Source organism: Eubalaena glacialis, chromosome X (assembly GCF_028564815.1).
Source record: "Eubalaena glacialis isolate mEubGla1 chromosome X, mEubGla1.1.hap2.+ XY, whole genome shotgun sequence".
Taxonomy (NCBI): Eukaryota; Metazoa; Chordata; class Mammalia; order Artiodactyla; family Balaenidae; genus Eubalaena; species Eubalaena glacialis.
Genome location: NC_083736.1, coordinates 112,982,777 through 113,002,052, shown reverse-complemented (window position 1 = coordinate 113,002,052; position 19,276 = coordinate 112,982,777). Strand labels below are relative to the sequence as shown.

Below are 19,276 nucleotides of genomic sequence, written 5' to 3'. Positions count from 1 at the left end.
ATTATTATGAGAACAAAGTGGAAGTGCTATGTAAACTCTACAATGCACTAAAACTACGATGGAATCATCACTACTATTACATTTGACTAACACACGTAATGACCAGCACACTCAGAATTTGGTATTAGGTAATAGGTTCAACACAGGAGAACACAGTGAAAGCAAACATACCTCCCCCTCCGTCAATCCCCCTACAAGATGGTGGCAAAACGGCAATATAGTTTTCTAACTACTCTTCTCACCTGCTTCAGATTTCTTAACTTTTGCAACTTGTAAAAGAAACTTGTCTAAGTTTGGAAATACACCAAATCAGATGCTTAAGAGTAAAAGCTTGTCTTAACTTGTGAAGATAAAACTGATAAGAAAATATGCTAATAGTCATAGCTCACATAATGAGTTTAGACATAGTTACACACAGCAAAAAATTTACTTAATGATCTTTGGAGACTGGTGCCTTTTTAGCCTTACCTCTAATTTCTTGTATTCTATAGTAACACTGACAAGCCTCTCAGATCTTTTTCCCACTTCTCAAACTGATTTAAAAAATAAAAAAACAAAAAACTCTGAGACATTCTTAATTAAGTTCAGAAGTTTAGTTACATTCACAAGTAGGACTGAATTTATTTCTGAATATTTCAATCATATCCAGCTAAATTAGTGAATAATTCATTCATTCAACAAGTATTTCTTAAGGACCTACTATATACCAGGCACTGTTAGAAACACTGCAGTTACAGCATTAAACAGTAAAGCCCCTGTTCCCATGGTGCTTAAATTCCAGTAGGGCGAAGACCACAAAGAAATAAGAAAATACCAAGCAGTGGTAAAGCTACCATGAAAATAAAACAAGGTGATTGGGTTGAGAGGGGAGCAGGGATCCATTCACTACATTTAAACGTAATATAACATGCATGATCATTTTAACTAAAGCTGTAAGTAATACATTTTATGTTCCTAACTAAAGTCAGTCCTAATCCCCAAAAAAATGCTTGCAAATTATTCTATATTTCCACTTGCCCTGAACTTCTCTCCCTGGACCTGAACATTTTTTCACTACGAAGCTGCTAATGTAGCTTTAATCACTCTAAAGTTAGATAGTCCAGAACATTCTCAGATATCTAAAGAAGAGTATCTTTTACCATTGGTTTCACAATGCCTTGACACTGACAAATTCTCAGTAGGGGAAGTCTATGAACTTACTATCTGGAAGCAGTCTATGGACTGACTACTACATGGCACAACCATTAATGCAATCAGGTAATTATTTTTTTCCAAAGAACGACGTCGAACAGCCAATTTCACTTTATCTACCCTGATCATGACTAAGAATAATCATTACTATCAAGAAACAGGCTGAGGGCTTCCGTGGTGACGCAGTGGTTAAGAATCCACCTGCCAATGCAGGGGACACAGGTTCGAGCCCTGGCCCGGGAAGATCCCACGTGCCGCGGAGCAACTAAGCCCGTGCGCCACAACTACTGAGCCTGCACTCTAGAGCCCGCGAGCCACAACTACTGAAGCCTGTGCACCTAGAGCCTGTGCTCCGCAACGAGAAGCCACCGCAATGAGAAGCCCGCGCACCGCAACAAAAAGTAGCCCCGGCTCGCCACAACTAGAGAAAGCCCGCGTGCAGCAACAAAGACTCAACGCAGCCAAAAATAAATAAACTAATTAATTTTTTAAAAAAAAAGAAAGAAAAACAGGCTGAACTACTAATAAAAATTTAATTTCACTGTCGGCTGCATTGCTAAGAAGATTACCCTGCAGTGAGAAAAAAAATCTGGGCTTTTCCCACTGGTTCTCTCATACTCCGTTTACAAAACACTTGAGCACAGCTCATCCACAAACTGTCCACTGAATGCAACTTAACACTACTGGGCTAGACAAGTGGATGGATAGATTATTGCAGGTTTCCTAAGCAAGTGCTGTTCGTAAATTGAAATGAACTAACACCATGAATAAGGTGAACAGACATTACAAAACAATACACAAATCCAATTTAAAATAATTAGATACTTCTATTGAGACTTAATACTAAAAACCATCACTACCAGTAATTAACCAGAAAACTACTGTATACTCATAATTAAAAGGCCCTCAGGTTAAACTTAAGTGTTGGCTGTCACATTCAAAATACCTTGCTCAAAAATAAGGGGAAATGTTCATTCTAGTTATTAATCAAAGAAATGCAAATTAAAGGACTCTGAGATACCACTAGCAAAACTGCTTAAAATAACATCTCCAAAGCAGGGATAATGTGGTTACCATACACGACAGCAACGGTGGGACTGTAAGGTAGGTACGACCCTACTGGAAAACAACACACCTTCACTTACAAGGAGCTTCAAAAAGTTCATACTCAATGACAGCATGATCCCACTGCTGGACATAACTAGATAAGGGGAAAAAACAAAGTTACTCATAGAAGCTGTGCCTTCTAAAACAGAGGAGGAAAGAGACAGACAAATGTACAGCAAAGAAAATAATTAGGTAGTTGATGGTATGGCACACACACAAAAAGACAAAAATGTGTAGAGCTAAACTGGTTCTGAGACCCAATTCCAATGTTGTGTTGGGGGCAGGGGTGAGAGGGTGGGGATATCTCATACAGCACCAAGTAATTCTCCAGACATCAGCTGGGAGTTCTGCAATTCAGCTCAATTCTGACACTGTCTACCCAGAGACTGCATCAGATTCCACAGGTTTAAGGGTTCAGTCCTAACAGGACTGCCCCAGCCCAACCCCACTTCAGAGGGCAGTCGCAAGTCCAGGTTGTTACCAGTACTTCTGACCGACTGGCTATAAATTAGAGGTTCCTAATGTTAATGAAAAATGTTGCCTGCCATATCAGCAAACAAAGGATGCTATGGCCATCAAGCCATCAGCCACTACCGCTGCCCCGATGGTGAGCCCTGAGGGAACTCAGGATGGAGACAAACGGGCTTCCCACTGCCAAACCCTCAGCCACAGCAGCCACCCTGCAATGGTGCACCCTGAGGGGACTGAGGACGGGAAAGAACAGGATAGTGCCCCTAGATAAGGTGCCTATCAAAGGAATGACTTCAATGAGCCCAGATTCTTGCATCTTCCCATACAAGAAAAGTGCTAAATTCATTAACTTGAGATGTCTGGTTTTCTTTAACTAACAGTAATCTTTTGATGTTCTAACTACCTGTTTTTTGCTGCAAAACTCCTATTTATCCTGGCTCCTCCCTTACCTCTTTGGAGCAGTCCCTCAGAGCTATCTCAGAGGCTGTCTTGCGGGTTTAAGTCCTCAGAAATTCCTCCAAATAAAACATAATTCTCAACTTTTAGGTTGTGCATTTTTTTTGACACTAAGAACCCCTCCTTGGGTTCAATTAATTTGCTATAGCGGCTCACGAAACTCAGAAACATTTTACTTAGTAGATCACCAGTTTATTGTAAAAGGAACTCAGGAACAGCCAGATGAAAGAGATACAGGGCAAGGTACAGGGAAAGGGCGAGGAAGCTTCCAAGCCCTCTTGGAACTCGCCATTCTCCCCAAATTTCCTCAAGTTCACCAAACCAGAAGCTCTCTGAACCCTTTCCTGTCGGGTTTTTATGGAGGCTTCAGGATTGATTAAATCATTGGTCATTGGTGATTGCATTCCATGCCCCCAGAGGTGGGGGTGGGGTGGGGGCTGAAAGTTCTAACCCTCTAACCACAGCTGGCTCCACTAGCAACCAACCAGTCCCCACCCTAAGGTGCTTTCTAAAAGTCACCTTATTGATATAACAAAAGATACCTCTATCACTCTGAACACTGAGGAAATTCGAAGGGTTTGGGGAGCTCTGTGCCAGAAATAGAGAAGACCAAATATATACTGCTTATAAACCACAATAGCACAATAGCCCTACATCACATCAGAGTCAAAAATATATTCCAGATGCATTAAATTTTTAAATGTGGCTGGGGGGTGAAAAAAAAATTTCCATGTGGTGATAGGTTGGCGAGTGAGGTGCTGCAGGGGATATCAGAATATGAAAGAGCATTTGATGTTTTGTATTCTTTTTACTTTAACAATATATACATTATTACGACCATATAAAATATACACATGGCACTCTGTACTTGCCCTTTTGTAACACTTACTATACTTAATTGTAACTGCTTATTTAATATCTTTTTTCCCTACTAGACTGTAAATTCTGAGGGCAGGGACCAGGCCTGCCTTGTTCACTGATATCCCCAGTGCTTAGCACAGTGCCTGCCACTTATAGACACTCAAATATTTGTGGAGCAATTCTACTTCTCAGTATACACACAAAAGAACTGAAAGTAGAGACTCAAACAGATATTTGTATACCATGTCCATGGCAGCATTATTCACAACAGCCAAAAGGTGGAAGCAACCCAAGTGTCCATCATGGATGAATGAACAAAATGTGGTATATACAGAAATGGAATATTATACATCCTTAAAAGGGAAGAAAATTCTGACACATGCTACAACACGGATGAACCTTGAAAACGTGCTAAGTGAAATAAGCCAGTCACAAAAGGATAAATATCTATGCTTCCTCCTACATGAGGTACCTAGTCAAATACATAGGAACACGAAGCAGAACGCTGGTTACCAGGAACTGTTTGAGGGCACAGGGGAGATATGGAACTGTTTAATGGGTAGAGAGTTTTATTATGGAATGATGAAAAAGTTCTGGAGATGGATGGTGGTGATGTTTGGACCACTATGTGAATGTAACTAATGCCATTAAGCTGTATACTTAAAATGGTAAAATTTTATATTTTACCAAAATTTTAAAAAATAAAGTTTTGGATTGAAGCAAGTAGAATTATGAGTAGTTTTTTAGACTGATAACAATAATTTCTCTTTGAAATATTATCCCAAGAAGCAGAAAAGTGAGAAAATTTTGTAAGATAGTCACGTCTGGCATTATTTCTACCCAAGACAGTTTTTCCACAAAATTTGAAGAAAAGTGAAGTGGTTGCCTACACACTTATCTCATATAAAAGAACAGAGGAAAAAAAGAAAAGGTTTTCCTTTTCAAAATAGACTCCAGCAAATCCAATCATAATTTTCACAGCTATTTTGAAGAGGACATCAAATTGCAGTATATTATCTAATACCACTCATATTTAAGTACAATCAATTCTTTGATTATCCACAGCTCCATACAAAGTAATTCCAGTAAAATTTTCATTGACTTTTCAGAATGCAATAAGCCAGATATGCCCTCCCTTCTTGTCCCAGACCACTTCCCAGCTTAGTCTGGTAACCTGGGACCCAGGGTGGAAGAAGAACCCAACTCCCAAGAGATGCCACAAAGAAAACAATCTACATAAGGATAACCATTGATTATATCAGCTTTAAAGATAATTTCATCTTGACATAATTGAAACAACAGTTTTTATACTGTATACAATTTAAAAGCATCTCCCAGATGGGAGAACATGCCATCTGGATTCTTTTCAAATTTTAGATGCTTATGGATTTTATGCTACATTTTCCTAGATTTTCTCCTATATCCCTGACCAGTCTATCAATGTTCCTACTTCTTCCTCCTACCCAATTAATAATAAGGTTTTCATTCCTGGCCTTCTGCTCCTCTTTATTTATAACTTCTCCCCTCTAAAGACCAATGTACAGTATGCACAGGGATCCCTAAGGTCTATCTCCTACTCTTATATCTGCTGAACTCCAGTTGCCCTAATATCAGCTTAAGATTGAAATATCTAAAAATACAATTTTGTCTTTCTCTCAAAAATCAGCTACCATTTAAATGCAAGAGCATGGTACAGTGTTATCACTACCATGTTCCAACTACATACATTATTGCAACAAATTTTATGAGAAGCAGAAAGAAAGAAAGAGGTATGAATTCCAAGACATCAGAAAATAATGATTTTATGTGCTATCAAAATATTAACTAAAACAATTATTTAAAGTTTCAGTACATAGCTGTTCTCTTTTTTTTTTTTACCATACATACATATTTATGTACATATTATGGCAAAGCTAGGAATCTTCCTGTATGAAGCCAACTCCCTGCTTCACAGCTCCACACTGCGCACATCACAAATACACTATAAATGGTCAATGAACAAATCTTTAGGCAAAATGAGGGGTTGAAAGTTAAGACAGTAAGAAGCTGGAAAGCAGACCTCTACCAAGAGATAAAAGGCTTCACAGAACCTAGAAGATGACCTGAGGGCACATACTCCTCCCGGAATTCAAGGCAATTCATGAGAGCAGACTTCTAAAAACTACAACATGAGACTGCACTGCCTCCCCACTCCCACCCCAAAACAGCCCCAAGCACAATCCTCATCACATCTCTGTTTTGGAAAATGCCCATCTTGGTCCCTTAAGATTAAATCAGTCTAATTCAGGATCAGCTTGCAAGTAAGCCTAGTGAGTCTCGGGATACCACATAATGCATCCACTCAACAAATATTATACAACCTACCTATGTCCCAACCACTGTTCTAGGTGCTGGGGTTAAGGCAATGAACAAGACAAATATCCTTGCCCTCAATGAGTTTACATTCTAAGGTGGGGAAAGAGATAACCCACATAAAACTATGTTTGATAATGAAAAGAGCCATGCAGAGAAATACAGTAAGGAGAAAAGGAAGTGTTGGGGGTAAAAGATATTTTACATGATATGGCCAAGGAATACTTCACTGAAAGGCTAATTACTTGAGTGAGCAAAATGTCCTGAAGAAATGAGCAACCGCACCAGACAGAGGGAACAGTAAATACAACGGCCGAGAGGTAAGAACGTATTTGGGCAAATTACTAAATTTCTTTAGGCCTCAGTTTTCTGTAAAATGAGTACAATATCCCCGATACAATGTAAGATGTAAAAGTCGTATATTACATCAAGTATCTGACATACAGAATGTACTCAATAAATGAAAATATTACAGTTATCTGGGGGCCTATCATGCCAGCAAAACCCTAGGCATATTGTCTGGCACACAGAAAACACTCAGAAAAGTATTGTTATCTAATCCCCATAATAACATAAGGCATGCAGGATTACCCATTTTATAGCTAGGAAACCTGAGGATCAGAAATTTTCCCAATCCTCTGCTGACCTCTAAAATTCTTATTAGAATGAGCAAACATACTTCACGATTAAAGAGAGGATTTAAAATAAATACACTGCCAAGATGAGGAAACCATTCACATTAATGTCAACAATCAGCAGTATGGTACTGTAGTGCTAAGAACATGGGACACTAATCAGATTGCCTGGGTTCACATCAAGTCTCCACCGCTTTCCTAGGTATGTGTCCTTGCGCAATTTTACCTTTTTGTTTTGCACCTGTTTCCTCACCTGTAAACAGGAAACAATAGCAGTACCTACCTCAGAGAGTTGCTGGGAGCATAAAATGGGTTTATTTTTGAAATCACTTCTATTTCAGTGCCTAGCATATGGAGTTATATAGTATTATTAGTAAAAGCATAAAAGTAAAAAAAGGAAATCATCATCAAAACAGTTCTACTTTCCATGGAGAATTTTAGAAATTGTACAGATACTGGAGATGGAAATGCAACAGAAAAGGGGTGCTGGAGAAAAATGAAAATCAAAACAGAACAGAAGAACATAAAAGTAGCATCATGATGTTATCTGGATTTAGACCAATTTACCTGAACAGATTTTGCTCCCATTAGTCCTTTAGTAGGAACACTACTAGTGAGACATATGCCAACAATGCTTTGGATAACATTTTGTTTCATAGTTTATTTTATAAGAAGTTTAATTCCTTAAAATTAATTCAGATGTCACTTTACTGGGGATTAAAACAAATTCAATGTAACAAACTTTATCATCTTCCCCCACCCAACCCTCTTCTAGGTGTTATTTGATGCTTATTATAAAATACGAAACATATCACATCTAACTTCAGACTGAGAATAATTTATTCCCTATCAGCTCTTGGTAGAAAATAAGCCTTTCCCCTACCTAATTTCCAAAAGTTTTCTACTTTGAGAAGTCTAACTTCCTCAGTCTCATCAAGTTAGGATGCTTGCCCCCTCTTACTCTTCCCCCCCGCCAAAAGTTATCACTACACAAGTCTACAAATCATCCCACTGGAAGGCAGTGTATCACTGTGTAAAGAAGTGTGCTGGAATTAGGCAGAATTGGATTCAAAAGTAGGCTCTGCCACTAACTAGCTGAGTGAACTTGGGCAAGTCACTTAACTATTTTGAACCTCAGTAAATGAAAATACCACCAACTACCTCACATGGTTGTTTTAAGAAATAAAAATTAAATGTTAGGGAGCCTTGCTGTGTAGTAGATCCTATAAATGGTATCCTGTAGATACACAAAGTTTATCATTAATGCAAAGCCAACTAGAGGAAACTGACTACTTCTCTTCCAACATACAGGTCTTGAAGATGAGATATTAATAATGTAATTATAATGTAGGGTTACTTTTCTAGAAAACCTAAGGTTTTAATTACCATTTCAGAATCTGTATGATACATATTACACAATGAGACAAGAATTCAAAATCAGATAAAAACGTAATTCCTTGTCTGAAAAAGGTAAACTAGTTATAAGACATAAGTTTGGATATTCACCAATATTGTACATATAAACATTACATATTTATACACACAAATAATTATCTCTCATGTTAGGTTTGCTATTTTTCCGCAGCAACCTGGGTAACTGTTTCAGTCTAACTTCAAAGGTTTAGGAACTAATTCCCTACTAAACGATCTTTTCTAATATAATCCTGTATTGTCCAGATAATCCCTCTGAAATTTTTCAAGTATATTTAGAACACCCAAATATGAATGCAACCACTGAATACTCCTCAATGAATAGTAGCACTTTACGCATTGACATGTAATCAAAACTCAAAAAAGTACATATACTCAAACTGGAAAAATCCATTTGTCATTGACAAATTTGCTTTTCAAAAACATACCTCTACTTCCCTGCCAGCCATGGCTACCACCACTTCCTCAATTCTCCTGCCAGGAATAAAGTCTGAGGAATGTCTTTTGGCCTGAATGAGTGGTGGAAACAGGGAGGGACATATCCCAAAGGAAAAATATTATGGCTTTGCTAATATTTCCTACATTTTCTCTACTTCTTTAGCATAGAAGGGAAATTCTCAAAGGTTCATGTTCCCAACTATCTTTAATACTACTTCTTTAAATCACAAAAAAGGCCTTTTTTAGTAAGAGAATATTAAATGTGTTCTTTGCAGTAACATTCTAATCACCATAAAGTTTGCAAATTAGTTACAAGGCAGGAGATACACTGGTGAGTGTGGAAAAATTCTTGCTTCTGAAAAGAGAAAAACGTTAGAAACCCAGGAAAAGAGGGTATCATATATCCCAATCCTGAAATGGAAATACTACTTTAAATATACCAAACCTACATCATCATATATATGTAGAGAATGAATTTAATGAGTATCATATACTGCTACAAAGACATTTCAAGCTAACACTCCAACAAAGAATCCAAAGTCAAAAAGCAAAACACAAGCATGGATAAATTTAAGTTCCTATTTAAACGCAAGCATTTACAACTTGAGGTAGAGAAAGACACACAAGAGTCCCATACAACGGAGTGACTGTTGATTGCCTCTTTTTCTTTTACACAGAAGCACAATATCACTTTAGAAGGTCTCAACCTTTGGATAACAGTAACTGGTTACAGGGAATGATCATGGGCTCCTTTAACTTAGTTTATTAACAACCACCGAAGACTGAACTGAAGCATTGCAATGCTACATCAACAGTCCTTAACTGTTATTTTCCCCCAAAGCTTTTCAGAGTAGTCCTTATTTTTAAATACTTGTCACTAATCTTAAATTAAGGACACTATCAAAACTGCATTGATGGCTATTGGTTTTAGCTTAGTATTCTTTAATATACAGTAATCCCAGTACATAATGTTTCCAAAATGGGTTAGTTTTAACCCTTTTGGGGTGATAAAACTCAACTGACAACATTGACTGAGGGCAGAGACTATGTAGTTTACCACTGTATATCCCACCCCTGAAGGCACTTTAAGTACCAGCTGAAAAAACAACAAATGAACTCTTTTGAGAACTTGAATAAATGCAGTTATACATTTTGTACATTAATTTCACAGGGTTCTCACACCTCCACCCTATCCATGGGCCCCATATTAAAACCCAGCAATAGCCTTTTTAAAAAACCAACTGTATTAATTTCTGTAATAAATCAAATCCACAAAATAACCTTTTGTTTACCAGTCATTATGCGGCCCACAAATTCCTTCCTCTGGTCAGATATGCAGTCCCCGCCTTCCAACTTCACGATGGCTTTAATGAACTAAATAAATGACTTTAAGAATTGAATAGACCTACTTAATAGCCTCTCAGTTGTTTATAAGATAGTGATGCCAACAAAACTTACAAAAGTGAACTAGCTACCGGAAAAAAAACCAAATTCCTCAATGAAATATTAAAATAGCTAAGTATGAAGTCCTCTTAAGATCAGCTGTCTACTACTCACCCTCACTAAAAGAAAAAAGAGGGAAAAAAATCTTATTTTACAAAATAGTAAAATCTGTGATTATGCTGAAATCATTTCACCAAATGTTTGAATCATTTGGGGGGGGGGTGTACCACAAACATAAACAGGCTGGGAATACAAAGCAATTGCAAAAGAAGACTTAATTTTCAAATTATGGTACAGAATCAGTTTAACTTCGAATAAGTCTCTAAACTAGACCTTTTTCTTTCTTTTCTAATACTACTTCTCCTTAGTCACAAAACTGTGTCTCTTTCAGCTTTCTTCTCAGAAGAAATTTTCCATCTAAGAGCCCCCATGAAATATCATACAATTCACATTTCCTCCTAAGAAACCCGTAAAGGGAGTCTAAACAATGTAAGGAAAACAAATACAGATGTAAACAGTAAAAGTAGTTATCATGGAGTTTTCTGCTTTTATTTAGGAGGACCTCACTCAGAGAAGTTGCTTTTCAACATTAAGACATCATCACTTAAGTCTTAAGAGTCACTTGAAAAAAGCCAACTGGAAATTCTACTGGGTTTTTAAAAACACTGTATCTTGTCTTTTACTGTCGACCCCATACTAATAAAAACTCCTCCAAAAGAGTAAAAATAAACAAACTCTAAGAATATGGCAGTGTAAAGTAATTTAAATCACGTTCATGCCCAAAGAAATCTCCATAGGGGTTTCGAATCTCTTCCTACCACTTACTAACTGGGCAAGTTACTTGGCCTCCTATGCTTTGGTTTTCTTTTCTAAAAAAGGGGGGGGGGTTGTTAATTAGGGTCATCATACATCCTAGTTACTCTGGGACAGTCCTAGTTTATACTATTATCCTAGCATGCCATCCAGTTAGTGCCCCCTTTCACTCTCAACAGTATCCTGGTTTGAACAAAAAATCATATGGTCATCCTACTTCAGAGGGTTATGAAGACTAAGTGAGCCAATACACATAAAGCATTTGTAATAGTGTCCGGCACACAGTAAGAGTACAGTTAGTGTCACCTATTGTTAATGTTAGTCACTGTCAAAGACTTCTTATTAAAGGCTTTGAATAATAATGAACAGAGCTCCTACAATATTCTTTTTTACAAATGAAATTATGCATTTAACTTCCCACATTCAATATTCAATTCTTTAAAACAACTAAGTAGCACTAACTGCTTGAAATCAACACTGACCAATTTATCCCACAGAAATGGCAGTATCAGCAACTGCATTCACTTTTTATCAAACGTAAGTTTTAAGTAGAGGCTATATTAGGGTTACTGACAGGAAAGAAATCATGAAAAGTAAAACCTTGTTTGGCACCAAACCAAGTCCCTTAATATTCTAGCAGCCTTTCTCAACCAGGGTTCCTCATGTTATTAACCACAGAACTCAGAAAATGATTTGAGTGACAATTTCCTGAATTCTCCCAAGAACAGTACATAGCTAGTATCTTTCTAGATGCACTGGAGAGAAACTAATTTATTATATACAATGGATGCCTTGGGGCATAATTCTGTGGTAGAACACCAGTGGTATTCTTGGACTACAAAGGGGAAAATATGGATGAAAAGACTCAATATTGAGTCTGGGTAGAAGACAGTATCACCTGGAAAAAATATTTCCTACAGAATGAAGTTTAAGGAAATGATTAACATAAAATATATAAATTTGACTCATGGCTGTGAAAAGCACTAATATTTTCGGTTTTACCCCATCTCCACTAACTTATCTTCGGCCAGCTATATGATATCTAGCATTCCTTCAGATTAGAGAAGTTCTAGTTATAGTTTATGAAAAGCAGGAAGGAGAAAGAGGAAAAGCAAAGAAAGCTGAGACCAAGATTCTGATCACTAATGAACCAAATAATCCAGGGCAGCAATATTAACTATTACCTGATAAAAAATAAGAACAAGAAATTTTAATTAAGTGAAAAGAACTAGAATAGAAAGTAGAAACAGAGAAGGTACTAACACTTAGAAGAAAATATTTTTAAGGTACCATTAAATAACAAAAAAATCCCCCTACAGAACCAATCAGAGCAGTGAATTATAAGAGTCATCTAAATTCTCTTTTCAAATCACTCGATAAACATGCTGAATGATTGGGGAACTATTCTCAGACACATTTAGCTCCATTCTATATAGAGCTTAAATGACAAAAGAAAAAGAAATCAGTGAAACCACTCTATCTACCATAGTATGACTCCCCAAAAATCAAGAATACAATTCAACATATTATCCCAACTAAAAATATATATATATTATTCCACAAACTTTTGTATAATGAGCATACTCAAACAAAACTAAAGCTCAGATTTATTTCAACTATTTCAACTATAAGTATAAAACACAATTTAGACCGTTCATCAGGCAGCAACTCATCTAACCCTACATTAAAAATCTGCATTAACCCTGTACTATACGTGAAAAAAATCTTCATTTTGTAACAATGAAAAGATACATGCTTTCTAGTGATAGATATCCCAAGACCTAACAGAGTTAAGAGAAACTACTGAGTTTAACAAAAAAGTACAAAGGTTTTGAGGCCAGACTAATATGGGTGTGAATTCAGGCTGTCAATTATTATCATGTGACAAGTCATTTATTCTCTGAGAGCCTCAATTTCCCCATCTGTAAAATGACAACCATCTATCTTGCAAGGTAGCAGACAAGTTTAAACAATACCTGTTAAAACACACAGTACAGTTATTGGCATTTAAAAGTCACTCAAATGGCAACTAAATTAAGAGTTTCTTAGACTATCTCAGGATTCAACAAGTTATAGGTCAAATCCCATTACAACAAATGTTATTCATGCAAAAGTGTAAATAGGACCTACTTTTTCCCCCTCTAACAACATTCAACAGAATTTGAACAATATTTTTTTTTTTTTTGCGATCACAAGCTGTTTATATTTACCAGTGTTTGGGTGTTCCTGAAGAATTTAAAGGGATACAGCAGGGAGCCAGTCGCAAAGATTGAACAATATATTTTTATAAAGGAATTTTACCTTTGAGTTGTACATTAGATTATCCAGAGTTTACAGAAATCGCTCTAGTTTGTCTCATCAAGCCTAGTCGTGTATTTTCCAATTAAAATAAAAAAGAACAGACCATCAACATTATTCACCCTCCCCTCATTTGGGGGAGCGGGTGGGGCTTAAAACAATTTCAATAATCTCTAGACTAGACCAACCATATGTAAAGATTTGTTTTCTTCTGGCTAGTACCAAAGATAGAACTATAGCAAGCATACATTAAAAATACAGTTCAGGGCTTCCCTGGTGGCACAGTGGTTGAGAATCTGCCTGCCAATGCAGGGGACACAGGTTCGAGCCCTGGTCTGGGAAGATCCCACATGCCACGGAGCAACTAGGCCCGTGAGCCACAACTACTGAGCCTGCGCGTCTGGAGCTTGTGCTCCACAACAAGAGAGGCCGCCACAGTGAGAGGCCCGCGCACCGTGATGAAGAGTGGTCCCCGCTCGCTGCAACTAGAGAAAGCCCTTGCACAGAAACGAAGACCCAACACAGCCAAAAATAAATAAATAAAAATTTTTTAAAAAAAGAAAAAAAAAGAATTAAACACACACACACACTAAAGCTGTAGAGAGAATATTAAAATTATTTTAAAAAAAAATACAGTTCAGGTAGCAGATTACCATAGCTGCTAAAGAGATGTAGTTTTTTTTTAAAATGCACATATACAAAAATTAAGACTCCACCAAGCAACACCACTCATACTGACAAAATATAAAATTTGGTTAAATTAAAGGCAAAACAGGCAACTCAGGAGACTGAAAAATATCAAGCTGACAATTTTGTTTTCTCACGTATCTTTGGCAAAGAGAACACGCAATAACCGCCACTCATGATAGCCGGAGATATAGAAAATTATTATACAGGAGCAGTACTGAACCACAAATTAAAAGTCCTAAATATGTATCAAATGTAGAAATTACACAAATAAAATACATGTAAAGAACTTTTAAAATGATCTGTATCTTTAAAGTTTCTTCTTTACTCTCTGATAATTAACGGTGTTTCAATATATACTGACACCCATAGATAACTGGGACTATCCCTTGCCTTTGCTATGCTCCCCAACTCCCAAAATAGGTATAGGATAGTGCTCCACTACACAGTAAACTGTTGTGTTCAAGTCTTCAAATAATCTAATAGCGATGTCAAGTACTAACACAAGACCAGTTTTTTTAACATGTGAGACAAAAATGTCACATTAAAGATATGAACCTTATCCCACTGAGATGTAACAGATCACTGCGTCCATCTAATGTAAATTTTAAGCTCGAAAGTTAACTTGCAGCATCAAAAACTGAAGTCTTCCATCTATTATAAAGAACCCAAAGAAGAATATGCTATTCACTGTTTACTCCCTTCCCACACATGACTGTGGGTGGCATCAGTTAAACATGCAGAGTATTAAGCATTACTAAACTGTCCAAGGTGTATTTTCACATCTAACCCTATATTCCCAAAGGATAGTTTGAGCCTGAGCCTGTCCCCCACCCCAACCCACCCATTTTAATTCATAGGTTCTCAGGAGACCACCGACGTCATTAAGGTTCAAAAAGAAAACAATGAAAAAATAATGTATAATTTAATTTCATTAAAATCTTGAGTACTTTGGCTTTAAAAAAAAAATCCTAACTAGACTTCAAAGTTACCAAACTCATAATTTGTTGCTTTAGTAGTTTAGCTCTTGCCTCACAATAAAATAAATCTGAAGTCACAATCCTCAACATTTAAGATTATTCGCATACAAGAGTTCAAAATACATAATCTATCTTCTCTTAACATCCTTCTAAAGCTAAAATGATGAATATGAAATATACAAACAGACTAATATTAACAATTACGAAATGTCTGTCCCCAGCCTAGGGTGGAATTTTTGCTTTAATGATGATTAGGGAACACACTTCGCCAAATACAGAAGTTAAATATCCATTATTTTGGGTTCCCTTTAAAACTCTGACGTATGTTCAAAAATACATCTTACAGGGTGAAAAAACCTGCCACTGAACAACACAAAATCGCAGAAAATAAGGCACTTAACTTCAAATGATCTACAAATTCTTTGTAGGAGCAATTTACAAATACACTAATTAAGGAGACCGAGGGTTTTAATGGCAACGCATTTTTACTTTACTGTTGATGGGTAATGGTCAGATGTTCTTAATATAAAACATTAAAATATTTTACATATCAACTTTTAACTATTTACAGCATCAGATGGTTAAAAGTGGGGGGAGGGGAGCTTTAACTCATTTTGTATGTAAACATTCATTTTCAGATCAATTTTTTTAAAAACCACCCCACCCCCACTGCCCGTCTCTGATACCTTAGGATGCTATAGTTATTTCACAGTGGGAAAGAATAGGTAAGAAGTAGATTTCTTTTCCAATCCTCTTCTCTACCCATTCATTAAACACCAAATACTGAAACTGAATTCAACTCCTACCTCGATCTTCTTACCAGGAATGCTCCCTAGGGCACCCGAATCCCTTCCACTGTCACTTATTCCAACTGCCAAAGCCCCTCCTATTAATAGTAAATCCCTTTCATACTGACTCACTGGAACTCCAACTTAATGAAATAGACACCAAGCAGAATTTACAAAATTTGCTAATGGAATTTTCCTATTTTCAAAGGATTAAAAAAGAAACTAAAAGTAGAGCACATTCAGACTAAGTTACAAACATTTAAAGTTCAACCAATTTATAACCATTTATCTTGCTTATTCTATACTGGTTCAATTTAAATATTTTTTGAGTTTGTAAGTCAGACATTGTGTAATTACTTATACACAAGGCCAAGTTTCCCAGGCAAATAATATGTAAATATAAACTTAAGTCATTACACCAAAATTGCAAGACAATCTGAATTTTTTTCTTCCAAATTTTTTCTGTTTAATTATGGAAACGTTCAAGTACACGCAAAAGTAGAGAGAATAGTACAATGAGCTCTCCTGTACTCATCACCCAGCTACAATCATCAACTCAAGGCCACTTTTGTTTCATCTCTACCTCCCACCTCTCCCCCAATTATCTTCAGAAAAGAATTAAGAGGAAGACACTGTGCTCAGTATGTACAGAGAAAAATCCAAAGATAAAAAAGTATCAAAGACTAGCAAGAAGTCAAGAATCTAACAATGTAACTGTACAGCCACCCTATACAACTCCTTGTTAGGTGGTAAATTTTTTTAAGAATTCGGATTTTTTTAAAAAAGGGAAATACCCATCTTTAAGAATCTAATAAAGCCAATATGATCCCAAGGACATATTTAAAATTACATCTAAAGGGGTAAATAAGAATATGTGATGAAAATGAACTTAAGCATTTACAATTAGCTTGCATTCACGTAGCACCTTGGCTCAAAACTAAAAAAAACCAAAAAGACTATTTAACATAATGTGTCATAAAATTACAATTCAACCACTTGAAAAACCGCTGAACACTTATGCCTTAACTGGTCCTTCTGATTCCTAATTATAGATTGATATCAGTGTAGAAAAAAAACCAGGCATTTTAACGTAAGTGGTTTAAAATGTTCAAAATTACCCCACCGTTCACTGGAAAATATATGAAATCAAGTCTAAACTACCTGAATTGTATGTCATTAAAGAGAAATGTATCCACTTTCCAGGGCCGATTTTTTTTTTTAATAAGTTCACATATACCCTTAAACGCAACGCGCTAGGCTACAGATAGAATTAGGAGACCGCCTCCTGCTTTTGCTCCTAACCAATACGCAGGGAGAGAAGGTTGGCAGGAAAGTGCTGCGAGGACAGTAACAAACACCAGCAGCTCCCGAGCAGGCCCTGCTAGAGCCAGGAATGACGCACTTCGGTAACCCGACTCTTTCTCCCCTCCACCCCCGCCCCCAGCAGCGGTGCTGACACCGCCAACAGCCCGGAGTAGGAAAAAAGACAACAGAAAAAAGGCAGAGGTTGGACCGCACCAGGTTTCATCAAGAAACCTCGATTATTCCTCTTTCGACACTAACCACTAGGACTAAACAGGAAAAGAAGCTTCGTGCTTAAGCAAGTCCCATCATGGTGGTTTAAGAGTCACTAAATTAAGCTGATAATGAGCCCAATCCACAGAGACAAATACAGGGTGTGGCTGCCGTGAAATACGGCGGTCCGTGGGAGAAAAGGGGTATGGAATTTACACTCCAGTGTGAGGGGAAGATGGGGCTCTACGGGGGGGGGGGGAGGGAGAGCGGCCCGCGCATTTTAAGGAACCATTTCAAACCAACACGAGCTCTTCGTTTACTTAAATCTAATCGTACACATCAAAAGTTTCTAATAGATATATCACGTAAACTGTAAATAACCATTTAATCAAGTACCATGACCCTCAATTAACAAACTACATCCAAGAGAAAGGGGGGGGGGCGGTAGGCAACAACATATAAAACATTTCTAGGCCACGGAAGAGAAAGTCTCACAAACCAGATGAAACTACTAATGCAATATTAAAAATTAAAGCTGAACACTGCAGCACGAAAAATCACACGATAAAACCCATTACAGTTCATGATTAAAAATAAAATGACATATACACCAAGGGGGAGCGGAAACTAAATGTCGAAAGTACAGCGGTTTATAAAAAAAACTAAAGGCAAAACAAGACATTCTCGCGACGGGGGAAAAAAAGGGCAGAAATCAACAATACGTTTACGAATGTAGGCCAGAAGAAAATGAGAACGGGGCTCAAAGTTTTGCGGAACTACTTGATGCTGTTTCCCACACCTTCTCTCTCCCATGGCCCATCCGACCCTTTCCGTCCTAAAATCGCCGTCCACAGATCACCGGGTACGTGAGAGAAGAAAAAATAAAGTCGACCCCAAGCAAGAATAAAAGTGTGGAGGGAAAAAGCAGAAGCTGCCTACCTGGGGCAAGGATCAGCTCAGTTCGTGCCTTGAGAAAGACAGTGCGGGTGGGGGTGGGAACGAAAAGCAGCACTAAAACTAAAACAAAAGTGGCGCCAAAACCCCCCAACAAACAGCCTTCCACTCCCGCCCTTCCCCCCTCCTCCCATGCCAGGCAGGCAGGGCCCCCTTCGGGGCAAGGTCTGCACGCGGGGGCCAACACCGCCAGACCCCAACCTATTCAGAAAATTGTTGCCCGAAGAAAACTGACCGAAGTCGGGCCTCGGAAGGGATGGAGAGATCGATGCCAATCGCTTTCCCCGGCAGTTCCCCCACCACGCGCTGGAGATGATGGGGCGGGGGAGAAGCAGAGGGGCCCGTCACATGAATGTTGTTCCCTCTCTAGGAAGGGAGGAAGAGAGGGAGGGAGAGGAGGGAGGGAGGAAAGGAAGGAGGGGAAGGGAGAAGGGAGGGGGCACGAGGGAGGGGTGTGATCAGAGTAGATTTTCCCTCGCCTCCCTCGGTCCGAGGCCCAAATATACACAAGCGAGCCTCCTCGCCTCCCCTCCCCCCTAGGTTCCCAGCACCACCATTTTGCTCTCTTCCTTCCCCTCGCCGTGATGCCGCGCTCTCCCCCACCCCAACCGCGGCCGCCCGGCCTTCCTCCCCCACTACGGCTCGCACCCCACCCCACCTCCAGTTCGGGCTCTCCCAGGCTTAAGAGCCTGCCGGAGAAAAGGCACCTAAATCTAACACTACACCGAGAAGCAGAGCCTCCATCTTGCGCTGCTCCGCGTTCTCCATTTTGGGCCACCCATGGGGGGGGGGGTCTCCGTAGAGGCCCCGAGGGAGAGTGGGGCGAGGGAAGGAAGAGAAAACCTTCAGCGAGGGT

The 19,276-nt window shown here is 38.3% G+C and overlaps 1 protein-coding gene across 4 annotated transcripts in view; it reads right to left on the bottom strand.

The window, feature by feature from the left end:
* Positions 1-19,276, bottom strand: part of STAG2 (STAG2 cohesin complex component) — a 115,489-nt gene that overhangs the window by 95,614 nt on the left and 599 nt on the right. For 2 of the 4 annotated variants that reach the window (XM_061179391.1, XM_061179395.1), the window contains exon 1: positions 18,656-18,782. The exons of 1 other annotated variant lie outside the window; for it this stretch is intronic. The gene's annotated coding sequence lies outside the window, so the exon portion shown is untranslated. Of the gene's footprint in view, positions 1-18,655; positions 18,783-19,078; positions 19,159-19,276 lie in introns of those variants that run through there. One more of the 4 variants, XM_061179393.1, reaches the window with a different exon arrangement.